At 39.7% G+C, this 15,734-nt stretch overlaps 1 long non-coding RNA gene across 1 annotated transcript; it reads left to right on the top strand.

Annotated features, from left to right (window-relative positions):
* The first annotated feature begins 226 nt into the window (after positions 1 to 226).
* On the top strand, positions 227 to 3,159 carry LOC104116334 (uncharacterized). Its single transcript, XR_690827.4, has 2 exons — positions 227 to 457; positions 2,915 to 3,159. It is a non-coding gene; the product is annotated as an uncharacterized lncRNA (long non-coding RNA).
* Positions 3,160 to 15,734: the final 12,575 nt, after the last annotated feature.

Here is a 15,734-nt window from a genome sequence, read left to right as displayed (position 1 = left end):
CAACACAAGTTTATTAGCGACCAACACAGCGGGCGATATTCTGGTCTTCTGGTCCCTAAAAGTGTGCCTATAGGGACAAGTTTTTTGAGTGGTCCCTAATTCTCTTTTTATTTTCTAAATTAATTAAAAAGATAAATCGCCGGTCCCTAATAGGCTGAGTAAAGAGGGGAGTAAAAGCGCCACCGCCCCAATATAAAAATTACTCCTATTCATAGATGAAAAAAGAATATGCATATTAATTAACCCCCCACCAGCCCCTCCCCCACTCTCTCTCTCGTATTTTCCCCAAAACGAAACCCTATCCTCTCTCTATGTTTTTTAATCTGAAAGCATGTGAAATCCTTAACAATCAACTTTTTCAAATTTATCTCTCAATGACTGAAGACTCACATGATGTCTATTTGAATTGGGTGAAGATTCACAAACCGACAATGACAATAGTTATTAATCTGAACAGGTTTGTCACTTTTCTTATCTTTTTGGTTGAACACTAGAAATTTCGTTTTAGTGAATATTAATTGTAGAAAATGATAATATTTTGTACGGATTCTGTTGAATATTAATTGTTGCGATGTAGGGCTAAAAGTGGGAGTATTGAGATGTGAGGATGGTGGCTAGGGTTAGGTTTAAAGTATTGGGGTAGAGCAAGGAGGATGAGAGAATAAAAAATATTCCCTTTAATTGTTTTGTTCGTGAGAAAGAAATTTAGGTAACAAAAGTTTTTGTCTACTGAGATGTCCCTTTGAATGGAACTGTAAACACTTGTATTTTTGGGATTGTGAACGCGCATCCTCAAAAGATGAGAAAAAAATACTAAAAGTTGATTAAATTAGATGTTATATAGTCACAAAAGTTTGTCTTTTTATTATTCCAGAGTTAAGAAGAACAAAAAGAAAAAGAAGATCTTTGACCCAAATATGATGTGTTGTGTTAGGCAAGGAAAGGAAACTGTAGATATGTAATGTTGTGGCGGCACTTGTTGTCTCACTCTATTCCTAGATTTTTTCCAGTTAAGATAGGTGGGATTAAAATTCATTTGGGTTGTTTGGATTGGCTCTGCTTATAAGAAAAATTATTTGCTTGAATGCACGAAACCTCATTAAACTGCGTCAAAATCCATCTCTTATGAATAGAATGCCTTTGATGAATCCTCATCTATTTAAATTGTCCTCTCTAAAGTGGAATTTGTTACAAAGAAAGCTGCCTACAGATGATAAGATCAAATCCTTTGGATTTTGTTGTCTTCTAATGATGTTGTGTTAGACCTTGTGGGGAAACTATGGATCATATATTTTGTGGTTATGCTATCAGTGCTTCAGTATTGTTGAATTTTTCACAATCGCTAGGTCTTAAACATGTACAATAGGGTATAAGAGTGATTATAAAATAATCTAATTAACAACTCACTTAATAATAGAACTGGCTAATTATATTAAAATTACTCAACTAAATTACAATAGACTAATAAGGGAAATTTCGATAGAACAGTAATGGAAACCAACTGATAGAGAGAAGATAGAAGGAGATGAAACAGAGTGAGATGAGAGAATAAAAAACTCAACATAGCAATAGCTTATTCTACTACATTTTTTATTAGGTATTTATAATACGTTGCAATCTTCACATACTGCGCATTTATAATATGTTTTTTCTTAACTTGTGGTTTGAAGTATTCAGAAATCCTCTTCACATGTTGGTTATATAAAGCTTACCTGTAGTCATTTGTTGGAACTTGTAAAAGATGAGATGTAGTAGTTGATATCGGCAAGAAAAACCTTCTTTAAGATTACAACATCAGATTACACATGAGGTCATCCTCTTAGCTCAAAAACATCTTATTTTGTCTATCTCAATATCTCTTGGCTTATTTTAATTGAATTAGAAGACAATGTTAAACCAAAATTTAATTCGATAAAAATTGTTTGGAAATACCTTTCATGGTTGATTGATTTATGAAATTTAACTCTAATGCTTCATCAATCTTAATATTTGTGTTTGTTCTTATTGTTTTGAGAATATGTTGGTTGTTTTGGAGGAAAATAATTATTCTCATCATTTTGTTGCAGTTCTGTTATGGGTATAATTTATTTATTGGTTAATTCGATTCTCATGATTCATCCTTGTCAAAGCTAATAGTCCCATATAATTATCTCACACAGTTAGCCTAGCCCCTGCGTCCAATTTGATAAGGTATCTATTATGACCCTGAGATAGGTTGTGAACGGAACTTTCATGACGTCTTTTTTTTGTCAAGCTTTGGAAGGAATATCAATATGTATGACATGTAAATAAAAGTTTCTTACTGTAATTCTCAGCATCTACTTTGATCTTTTCAAATAATTACTTGTTAAGGAACATCTTCCATTGGTGTTTGTTAGTTATGATTGATGTTATCTATATACAATAATTATTTTATTTTCTCAATATCTAGCTCTCAAAATTATTGATTATAAGGTTGACAATGGTTTTACTCTTTCTTTTATTCATATTCTTGAAACGGCAAATGAAGAAGTCTTTCCTCCTCGAATTGTTTGAGTGTTTTTAGTCACTATCACTGGCCATGAGGTTGTGCTTTAGTAAACTTTTGTATGCAGTATATGCTGGCTTATAATTTATGTGTTGAGCACAAATTGATTTTCAAGATCTAAACTACATTTAATTACTTCCAAATTGTCTCACTGGAGTAAATATGGTTCACTGCATATTGGTTAAAGGTATGTATATTATTGAAACTTATGAAAGTATTTTTACTCAGATAATGTGTTTCGTAATATGGATATGTTATTTTTCATTAATCTGTATTTGAAAAAGTGCAATTGGACTATATGTATGAAAATGACATAGCTTTTAAGGAGAGGAAAGTATGCAATATTAGGTGTGCCTCTCATTGTCGTTATCTTTTTATTTTTTGCAGGGTTTGAAGAGTTGAACTTACAAGTCAAGATGCAAGTTTTGAAGATTTCATGCAGTATTCTTTATCACTTGCAAGGGTAGTTAGGAAAAAGGTTATTTTTGCTAAAAGATTGTGTAAACAGCACCGTGACATATGCATCATGGTTATACAATTACTAGTGGGATGTAATATACTTTTGTAATTCATACCCAATTTTATACATGTACATTTGTATATTTGTATATGAAAGCGTGATTTTATTGAAATTTTTGTTATGTGAGATTGATTTTGTACATTAAAAATAATATAATTTATAAAAAAATTATGACTGGAAAAAACTCTTTAAGGACCAGTAGAATTGGTTACCAAATATTGTAGGCAAGAATTGGTCTATAATTAGGGACTAAAATAAAAGTGTTTGAGGACCAGATTTGTGGTCCTTAAAAGTGTTTTAGAGACGAGAACTTTTCCGGTCGTTAAAACTCTTTATGGACCAACTCCTCATACTCGTCGTTATTGGCCTTTAGCGGCGGAGCCTTTAGCGACGAGTGGTGACCAGATTATACAGGTCGTTATTGACCTTAAAGGACCAGAATCACACTTTTAGGGACCACTTTTCCTGTCGCTAATGACCGTTTTTCTTGTAGTGAATCGCGTCTAACGTATGTGTTGATGTAGGTTTTACAAAGATGTCATCGCCTAGAAGAGCGGCAACTAGTTTGGATGTTCAGGAAAGATTGGGAGGGTGTATGAGACGTACACCCTCTATTGCGACACAACCGTATGAGGAACAGGGTGAGTTACTCCCGCAGATAGCCCCGATTCCACTATTATTAGAGGAGCTGTTGGAGGCTCCAGCATCATTAGCTCAGCGAGTTCCACCACCGGCTTTGTCTGATTGGCATGTCAGAAAAGTAGTACAGGTCCTCCTTGGGGCTTGATCCGGTAAACACTGGAGGGTCTAGATTAATAAAATCACGAACTCCTGCACTAACCGGTTTATCAGCAGCACCGGTATTCTGCCTCTGAGCCTGAGCAGCTACTAAGCTACTCAACAACTGCACTGCACTGCGCATATCGTGGTCTGTAGTGCCAGACGGAGGAACTGGATGTACTGGGTGCCTCCTAATATCCTCTGGAGGAGACAGAGAGGTATGAGACGGCATCTCACTCTGAGGCTCACTTTGGCCTGCTATGGCTGGAGGCACCTGAATGTTACCCTCTCCTACAGCTGTATCAAGCCGTTTACTAATCGCTTGCTTCCTAGTCGAAGGCATCGCTAAAAGAAAACAAGGTGAATATTAGATATGAACACTTACGACTCAACTCTACGCACGATCTAGATTCAGGAAGAAGGTAACAACCCTAGATGTCACGTAGCCTCCTGATTATAAATGTGGCGCGCTACACATCCATAATCAAAACTCTACTAGACACGGCTCATAGACAACCCCTAGGACAGACTTGCTCTGATACCAAGTTTGTCACGACCCAACTGGAGGGTCATGACTAGCACCCGGGCCATACTTGCCGAGCACCAACGTACATTTTATCTAACCTTCCTTATTATCTTTAAGGGCCGACAAGATCAATATAAATAGTAGACATGGATCATGAACATCCAACAATGAAAGATAATGTCATGAACATACATAACATGGGACGACAAGACTGTCAAGAAACTATATATAAGGTACGAGCTACCATGCTGCCATGAAAGACTATACAACAAAAATCAGCCGACAAGGCATTCCAGACCATACATGAGTTGACACCTGTCTATGAGCCTCTAAAAGAACATAAGTTCTACAACATTGCCGGAACAGGGCCCCGACATATCCATAATGTCTATAACAAAAATGCATACCAAGACCACGGCAAGTCCGGAGAAGGGATCTCGCCAATAACCGCTGAACCAGATAGCCTACTGTGATGGGGGAGCTGCGTCTACCCGTCTATCAGGACCTGCAGCACGACATGCTGCATCCACAAATAAAAAGGACGTCAGTACGAATAAAGTACTGAGTATGTAAGGCAGGAAAGCATAAGTGAGAACAGTAATGTAAACAGGGATAGAGAATATACAACCTGTGACATCTGGGTACCTCTGAGGGCTACTGACATGAAATACATGATACATACATATATATACATAAACTTTTAAAACATACGCCTTTGTGGGCATCACCATCATCATATCGTACCCGGCCATAATAGGCTCGGTAAAACGTACCCGGCCATCATAGGGCTCGGTAGAATCGTACCCGGCCACGTGGAGCTCGGTAAAACCCAACTGATCAGTGGTTGCACAATAGGTGCCATACCCGGCTGACTATAGCGCGGCTCGGTAGAGTAAAATAGATACATATATGTATATAGATATATATATATATATATATATATATGATGCATGCTGGACTCATTGGAATCATATTTTGAACCTTTCGGAGTGACGTAAGGTCGGTATCCTTCATACACGTTATTAGGATTAACTCTTCATCAAGCATCTTATAAGAATCAGGAACTACCAACAAAATTGATAATATAAGAATAAGAGAAGTAACATCAATATCAATCGTTTCATAAGAAGGGCAGCAATGTAAGTACTGCTAGCTTCTAAGAGTAGAGTATCTTTGGGAGCTCGTTCATTACATTATGTACAATCGGAGTCGTGCAAAAGAATGAAGGGGATAGCCTCACATACCTTGTATATACTTCCCAACCTCAAGCTATGCAAATGTCACGACTCCTTAGTCTACAATAAGAGAAATGACACTATTATTATCGTTTAAGCGTCGTAACTATTATGTATCGACCGCAACCTATTTTACGATGAAACGGACAGCACCTCCCCTATTTATATGACTTCCCACAAGTCAATACAATCACCAAACAGCCCAAACAACATCATTAATAATCATATTGAGCCTCCAAAACAGTCCACCAACTAACAACATTACTACCAAGCCTTTCGATATATATTTCACAAGTTCTAGCATCAACGACTTAGCCACAACTTGGATAATCTTAAATATATATAGAGTAAGAGGTTCCTTACCTTTAAACAGAAAGAACAACTCCAATTTGACCTTAATTTTCCACGAAATATCCCTTCAATTCTGCCACAAGAACAAGGAAGCGAAACTAGCAATTAATTCGGGTTTTTCGGCACTAGAATTACTTTAGAAGACTTGAAATCACCTAGGGTTGATATTAAAAACTTGAAGGTGTATTTACAGGACATAAAACACTTAAAACAACCTCCCACACGAGCTGGAACAACACAAAAATCAGCAACAACAAGAAGAACAAGAAACTTACTAGCGCCACGGGATTCCCGACATTTGATTTGTGTTGTTTGCCCTTTGTTTGGGTCTTGGATCATGAGAGAACCTTGAGAGACTGTTTTTAGGGTTATAAGGTCTGAATATACTGAAAAATAATGACTTAAAACGGGGTTGAGGTATCTTATATATGTCCATATGTCTTAAACCGCCTTTGTGGGCCCCATAGAGAGCAACTTGGCGCACTCTCGCAAAAATGCGAATATCTCTCTATTCCGAGATCGTATCGACGAACGGTTTAATGCGTTGGAAACTAGACTCATAGATCTTCAATTTGATAAGTATATCACCCCATAATTCCAAGCACATTGGGAGAAAAATGCAATAACATTTGATCTAAAGTTTAAGTAAAATTATAAACGTAAGTTGCGACAACTTTTATCGACTTTTATTTCATAACTCGCTTGACTTCAAGACTTATGATACGGATATTATATGATTAAAATACATTAAAACATGACCTCTTGGGACAATTAATCACCTCTAGTGTTACCCGAAAATATGGGTTACAACATCCTTGATTCGTTTAACTTTAAATACTTGTTAACCACTCTTATACACCCTTGTATCATTTAAGACCAATAGGATTAACTTCTTATCATCTCAAAGATAATCTCTTCTTCGATTTACGTCGACTAACTTACGACGTGATGTAAGGTATGCGAATGTGGGTTGTAACACCCTCTCCCCCTTAGGAACATTTGTCCTCGAATGTAAGGGTTTATGGGGTGTCTAACTCATCGTGGATTCCGACGGAGATTTCTGGCTGAGTTTCCCCTATAAAATGGACACTAGCCAAACTTGCAAGCAGTTAAACCCAACCTATGGCCTTATAAGACTATACAAAGCATTATGAATATGTACATTATCTGCATATCACCATTTTGTATTAAAAAAAAAGAGTATTTACAAGCTATTGCTTACCTCATAGAGCCGTTTCACCTTATAATGCGTCCTTCTTTCCCCCGGCATCCTCGTTATCTTCACTTTGGAATAGGTAAGGGTATTTAGACTTCATCTCCTCTTCTGCTTCCCATGTCATTTCTTCTATATTCTTGTTCCTCCATAATACTTTGACGGAAGCTACATCCTTTGTTCTCAGCTTGCGGACTTGTCGATCTAATATAGCCACTGGCACTTCATCATATGATAGATCCTTTGTAACTTGTACATCTTTGATAGGGACGACCCGAGAAGGGTCTCCAATACATTTCCTCAACATAGATACATGGAATACCGGGTGGACAAATTCCAATTCAGATGGCAATTCTAACTCGTAAGCAACCTGTCCAATTCGTCAAAGAATTTTGTACGGCCCAATATACCGCGGACTTAACTTACCCTTCTTCCCAAAATACATAACACCCTTCATCGGCGAGATCTTCAGGAAAACCCAATCACCAACCTCAAATTCCAGATCACGACCCCAGACATCGGAATAAGACTTTTGCCTGCTTTATGCCGTCCTCAGTCGCTCTTGTATCACTTTCACCTTCTCAATGGCTTGGTGAATCAAATCTGGCCCATATAATTCTGTCTCACCGACTTCGAACCATCCAACTGGTGATCTACATCTCCTCCCGTACAGTGCCTCATACGGGGCCATTTTAATACTGGAATGGTAGCTATTATTGTAGGCAAATTCTATAAGTGCCAGATGGTCATCCCAATTCCCCTTGAAATCTAGAACACATGCTCGTAGCATATCTTCAAGCGTCTGGATGGTACGTTCAGCCTGTCCGTCAGTCTGCGGATGGAATGCAGTGCTGAGATTTACTTGTGTGCCTAAACCCTTCTGAAAAGACCTCCAAAAGTTAGCCGTAAATTGAGCTCCTCGGTCTGATATAATAGATACCGGCACACCATGAAGCCTAACAATCTCCTTGATATACAACTTCGCATAATCTTCAGCCGTGTAAGTTGTCTTAACTGGCAAAAAATGGGCAGATTTTGTAAGTCGATCAACTATCACCCAGATAGAGTCAAACTTATGATAAGAGCGAGGTAATCCAATAATGAAGTCCATATTAATCACCTCCCATTTCCAAGTCGGAATCTTTATATTCTGAATCAATCCACTAGGTTTCTGATGCTCGATCTTTACTTGTTGACAATTAGGACACTGGGCTACAAATTCTGCAATAGACTTCTTCATGTTATCCCACCAATACTGCTCCTTAACGTCATGATACATCTTTGTCGAGCCAGGATGGATAGAATATCGGGACTGATGAATCTCAATCATAATCTTCTCTCGCAACCCTGCCACACTAGGCACACATAATCGGCCCTGGTATCTCAGTGTCCCATCTCCTCCGATCTTGAAAGCTGTAATCTTACACTGCTGAATTCCCTCTCTCAATCTTACTAAGGTAGGATCTTCATATTGCCGTGCTTTTACCTCGGCTACCAAAGATGATTCTGCTGTATTCTGTACAGTAACACCTCCGTCATCAGAGTCCAACAATCTGATTCTCATATTGGCCAGCTGGTGAAGCTCTTTGGTCAACCCTTGTCTACCTGCCTCAATATGTATTAAGCTTCCCATTGACTTACGGCTGAGAGCGTCTGCCACAACATTGGCTTTATCGGGATGGTACAATATCTTGACATTGTAGTCTTTCAGTAATTCAAGCTACCTACGCTGCCTCAAATTCAACTCCTTCTGCTTGAAGATGTATTGTAAACTCTTGTGATCTGTGTAGATGTCAACATGGACGCCATATAAGTAGTGCCGCCATATCTTCAAAGCATATATTACTGCAGCCAATTCCAAATCATGAGTCGGGTAATTCTTTTCATGCTTCTTCAATTGTCTTGATGCATAAGCAATCACCTTCCCACGTTGCATAAGTACGCACCCCAAACCTATACCTGAGGCATCACAATATACCACATAACCTTCTGTTCCTTCTGGGAGAGCGAGCACTGGCGCGGATGTCAATCGATTCTTTAGCTCCTGAAAACTATGTTCACAAGCATCAGACCACTGGAACTTGGTAGCTTTCTGTGTTAACTTAGTCAATGGTGCTGATATAGAGGAAAAACCTTCTACAAACCGCCTATAATATCCTGCTAGCCCTAGGAAGCTGCGGACTTCTGACGGTGTTGTAGGTCTCGGCCAATTCTTCACTGCATCGATCTTCTGAGTGTCGACACTAATACCCTCATCAGATATCACATGGCCAAGGAATGCTACTGAGTTCAGTCAGAATTCACATTTAGAGAGCTTAGCATATAACTTATGATCCTGAAGGGTCTGTAATACTATCCGCAAGTGGCCCGCATGTTCTGCCTCCGAACGAGAATACACCAGAATGTCATCAATGAATACGATCACGAACACATCAAGATAGGGCCTGAATACACTATTCATGAGATCCATAAAAGCTGCTAGGACATTTGTTAGCCCGAACGACATCACCAAGAACTCAAAATGCCCATATCTTGTCCGGAAGGCCGTCTTTGGAATACCCTTCTCCTTAACCCTCACCTGATGATACCCTGAACGCAAGTCAATCTTGGAGAAATACTTGGCACCCTGGAGTTGGTCAAACAGGTCATCAATTCTTGGAAGTGGATACTTGTTCTTTATTGTAAACTTATTCAACTGTCGATAATCGATACACATCCTTAACGACCCATCTTTCTTCCGCACGAACAAGACTGGCGCACCCCAAGGTGAAGTGCTAGGCCTAATGAAACCCTTATCCAGCAAGTCCTTCAACTGTGCCTTCAACTCTCGCAACTCTGCCGGGGCCATCCTGTATGGAGGGATAGAGATCGGTTGAGTGTCAGGCAATGCATCAATGCTAAACTCAATCTCCCTTTCAGGAGGAAGGCCTGGGAGTTCATCTGGGAAAACATCTGGAAATTCATTGACCACGGGGATTAATTGTAGAGTAGGCGGCTTCGCCTCCGCATCCCTAACGCGAACAAGATGATAAATGCAACCTTTTGAGATCATCTTCCTTGCCTTAAGATAGGAAATAAAACTACCTTTTGGCGTAGCAATGTTCCCCTTCCATTCAATGGCGGGTTCACCGGGAAATTGAAACCTAACCATCTTCGTACGACAGTCAACATTTGCATAGCATGAGGCCAACCAGTCCATTCCCATTATCACATCAAAATCAACCATTTCTAACTCAAATAAATTTGCCGAGGTTTGAAGACTACAAATCATCACAGTGCAACCTTTATATACCCTTCTAGCAATCACAAAATCTCCTATTGGAGTGGATACCACAAGTGGTTTACTTATCAATTCAGGTTCAATGCCAAACTTATTAGCCACAAAGGGTGTAACATATGATAAGGTAGATCCTGGATCAATTAGCGCATATACATCATAAGAAAACACAGACAATATACCTGTAACAACATCCGGAGACGACTCGAGATCTTGTCGACCTACTAGAGCATAGGTTCGATTTTGAGCACTACTCGAACTCGGCACTGAACCTCTACCTCTACCACGACCTGTCGACTGTTGAAAACCTTGTACTGGAGGTCCAACTGATGAGGAAGAACCAGACACAGATCCAGTCGGTTGAGCCATACCACCACCTCCTCTGTTAGGACAATCCCGCATCATATGGCCACGCTGTCCGCAAGAATAGCACGCATCGGGACCTCGACGGCACAGTCCAAAGTGGGCCTTGCCGCACTGACCACAACGAGGTGTTGGGGGTCTCGTCTGACTAGTATCTCTATGAAATTGTGAGCCTGATGCCCTCGAACTCTGACCTGAACCAGAATAGATAAATCGATCATACCGAGGCCTCTGAAACTGTGGAGGAGCACTAGCTACAGGTGGCGCCGAACTCCTCGAAGATTGGGGCCTGATACTGCCTCTGAACTCATCAAAATACCCTGCAAATCTCGCCCTCTTATGCTGGCCCCTATCATGCTCCCTATCTGCCCTTTGCTGGCGCTTACGATCCTCTAGGGTCTGGGCATAAGCCTGAATACGGGAAATATCCATGCCCTCTACCAAGGAGGCTGTTGTGCACTCATTTATCAGATGTGGTCCCAACCCGTTCACGAACAGATGTACCCTATCACTCATCCCGGACACCATATGGGGAGCATACCTTGCTAAAGAATCAAACTGTATACTATACTCTCGTACACTCATATTACCCTGTCGAAGGTTCAAGAACTTATCAGCTCTAGCTCGTCGTATCTCAACTGGCAAGTAGTGATGAAGAAATGCCTCAGAAAATTCCTTCCACACAGCTGGAGGAGCGTTCGGACCCCTAGATCTCTCGCAACTATCATACCAGAAAATTGCTAAATCCCGTAACCGATAAGAAGCCAACTCTACTGCCTCCGTATCACTAGCATGCCTAACCCGCAATGTACGATGAACCTGATCAATAAATGTTTGTGGGTCCTCCTTGGAGTCTGATCCGGTAAACACTGGAGGGTCTAGATTAATAAAATTACAAACTCTCGCACTAACCGGTCTATCAGCAGCACCGGTATTCTTCCTCTGAGCCTGAGCAGCTACCAAGCTAGTCAACAACTGCACCGCACTGCGCATATCGTGGTCTGTAGTGCCAGACAGGGGAACTGGATGTACTGGGTGCCTCCTAATATCCTCTGGAGGAGACGGAGAGGTATGAGACGGCATCTCACTCTGAGCCTCATTTTGGCCTGCTCTGGCTGGAGGCACCTGAATGTTACCCTCTCCCACAGCTGTATCAAGCCGTTTACTAATCTCTTGCTTCCTAGTCGAAGGCATCGTTGAAAGAAAACAAGGTGAATATTAGATATGAACACTTACTACTCAACTCTACGCACGATCTAGATTCAGGAAGAAGGTAACAACCCTAGATGTCACGTAGCCTCCTGATTCTAAATGTGGCACGCTACACATCCATAATCAAAACTCTACTAGACACGGCTCATAGACAACCCCTAGGACAGACTTGCTCTGATACCAAGTTTGTCACGACCCAACTGGAAGGTCATGACTAGCACCCGGGCCATACTTGCCGAGCACCAACGTACATTTTATCTAACCTTCCTTATTATCTTTAAGGGCCGACAAGATCAATATAAATAGTAGACATGGATCATGAACATCCAACAATGAAAGATAATGTCATGAACATACATAACATGGGACGACAAGACTGTCAAGAAACTATATATAAGGTACGAGCTACCATGCTGCCATGAAAGACTATACAACAAAAATCAGCCGACAAGGCATTCCAAACCATACATGAGTTGACACCTATCTATGAGCCTCTAAAAGAACATAAGTGCTACAACATTGCCGGAACAGGGCCCCGACATACTCATAATGTCTGTAACAAAAATGCATACCAAGACCACGGCAAGTCCGGAGAAGGGATCTCGCCAATAACCGCTAAACCGAATAGCCTACTGTGATGGGGGAGCTGCATCTACCCGTCTATCAGGACCTGCAACACGACATGCAGCGTCCACAAATAAAAAGGATGTCAGTACGAATAAAGTACTGAGTATGTAAGGCAGGAAAGCATAAGTGAGAACAGTAATATAAACAGGGATAGAGAATATACAACCTGTGACATCTGGGTACCTCTGAGGGCTACTGACATGAAATACATGATACATACATATATATACATAAACTTTTAAAACATACGTCTTTGTGGGCATCACCATCATCATATCGTACCTGGCCGTAATAGGCTCGGTAAAACGTACCCGGCTATCATAGGGCTCGGTAGAATCGTACCCGGCCACGTGGAGCTCGGTAAAACCCAACTAATCAGTGGTTGCATAATAGGTGCCATACCCGGCCGACTATAGTGCGGCTCGGTAGAGTATAATAGATACATACATACATATATATATATATATATATATATATGTGATGCATGCTGGACTCATTGGAATCACATTTTAAACCTTTCGGAGTGACGTAAGGTCGGTATCCTTCGTACACGTTATTAGGATTAACTCTTCATCAAGCATCTTATACGAATCAGGAACTACCAACAAAATTGATAATATAAGAATAAGAGAAGTAACATCAATATCAATCGTTTCATAAGAAGGGCAGCAATGTAAGTACTGCTAGCTTCTAAGAGTAGAGTATCTTTGGGAGCTCGTTCATTATATTATGTACAATCGGAGTCGTGCAAAAGAATGAAGGGGATAGCCTCACATACCTTGTATATACTGCCCAACCTCAAGCTATGCAAATGTCACGACTCCTTAGTCTACAATAAGAGAAATGACACTATCATTATCGTTTAAGTGTCGTAACTATTATGTATCGACCGCAACCTATTTTACGATGAAACGGACAGCACCTCCCCTATTTATATGACTTCCCACAGGTCAATACAATCACCAAACAGCCTAAACAACATCATTAATAATCATATTGAGCCTCCAAAACAGTCCACCAACTAACAACATTACTACCAAGCCTTTCAATATATATTTCACAAGTTCTAGCATCAACGACTTAGCCACAACTTGGATAATCTTAAATATATATAGAGTAAGAGGTTCCTTACCTTTAAACAGAAAGAACAACTCCAATTTGATCTTAATTTTCCACGAAATATCCCTTCAATTCTGCCACAAGAACAAGGAAGCGAAACTAGCAATTAATTCGGGTTTTTCGGCACTAGAATTACTTTAGAGGACTTGAAATCACCTAGGGTTGATATTAAAAACTTGAAAGTGTATTTACAAAACATAAAACACTTAAAACGACCTCCCACACGAGCTGGAACAACACAAAAATCAGCAACAACAAGAAGAACAAGAAACTTACTAGCGCCACGGAATTTCCCGACATTTGATTTTTGTTTGCCCTTTGTTTGGGTCTTGGATCATGAGAGAACCTTGAGAGACTGTTTTTAGGGTTATAAGATCTGAATATACTGAAAAATAATGACTTAAAACGGGGTTGAGGTATCTTATATATGTCCATATGTCTTAAACCGCCTTTGTGGGCCCCATAGAGAGCAACTTGGCGCACTCTCGCAAAAATGGGAATATCTCTCTATTCCGAGATCGTATCGACGAACGGTTTAATGCGTTGGAAACTAGACTCATAGATATTCAATTTGATAAGTAGATCACCCCATAATTCTAAGCACATTGGGAGAAAAATGCAGTAACATTTGACCTAAAGTTTAAGTAAAATTATAAACGTAAGTTGCGACAACTTTTATCGACTTTTATTTCATAACTCGCTTGACTTCAAGACTTATGATACGGATATTATATGATTCAAATACATTAAAACATGACCTCTTGGGACAATTAATCACCTCTAGTGTTACCCGAAAATACGGGTTACAACATCCTTGATTCGTTTAACTTCAAATACTTGTTAACCACTCTTATACACCCTTGTATCGTTTAAGACCAATAGGATTAACTTCTTATCATCTCAAAGATAATCTCTTCTTCGATTTATGTCGACTAACTAATGACGTAATCTAAGGTACGCGAATGTGGGTTGTAACAATGAGGATGAAGATGATTAGTGGGAGAAGAACCCTGAAAGGAATTTATAGAGATCTCCTTGACAAGCCACGTGAATTAAAGTTAAACCCATCGAAAGAAGGCATGTCAGCAAGAACGTATGACTCGCTATATATATGGACCCCTATAAATTATCTCAAAGGATGAAAGGTTACCCATAGGTAGATCGTAAGTTACCAGGAATACGGACCTACGAAAGGCATAAAGATGAGTGGTACTTGAAGCGTGAAACATTGAACTATTTTCCTAAGGGGGGAAGACGAGGTGGTAAATTACTAATTCAAGAGCATTTTTGTTTAACAACAAAAACATTGAAAGATTTGGACAGAAAGGCGTATAAGCAATTTTATAGTAACGCACAGGTACAAAGGATATGGAAAAGAGACAATATTGGTTTATAAATAGACGACAAGCATAGTCAAACACTTTATATATGGAATGCTAACATGAAGATTAAAATCAATAGATGAGGTCCAGAACTACATGTATAAGGGATTCAGAATATGTGGGGATTGGATTAGAGTTGCAAATAAGGAATATCATAATATAACCCAAAGTAAGAAGTTGTTGACAACTAGGGGCAGTGAGAAAAATAAGGAAAAATAGAGAACCATAAAAGTATACATATTTTATATGAGACGGCTTAGAACTAGAACAAAAAGAGCGGAACTAAGACTGTAAGGAAGGCGTTTAGTCGTAAGTCACAAGTGCTTTGATAAATAAGCAAGCCCCATAAAAAAAGGTTGACTAGAGGTCTTCACCAATTAATAGGTTCGGATTATGCTTGGCAGACTCAGTAATAAAGGTATAATGACCTGGAATATGGCAGAGTCGTCTCTTATAGATAGGGAAGATTCCCGTTTAAGGGAAAGTTAAAACGGGTATTAGGTAAGAGGAAAATACAGCTTTTGAGTCTATGGAAGGGGGGATCTTGAATTATCATGGCCGACCGCAGATTAGGACTGAGGTTCATTATTCACGCTATTTTA

This window comes from Nicotiana tomentosiformis, chromosome 10 (assembly GCF_000390325.3).
Source record: "Nicotiana tomentosiformis chromosome 10, ASM39032v3, whole genome shotgun sequence".
Taxonomy (NCBI): Eukaryota; Viridiplantae; Streptophyta; class Magnoliopsida; order Solanales; family Solanaceae; genus Nicotiana; species Nicotiana tomentosiformis.
Note: the sequence above shows the minus strand (reverse complement) of the source record. Positions and strands in the feature narration are given on the sequence as shown.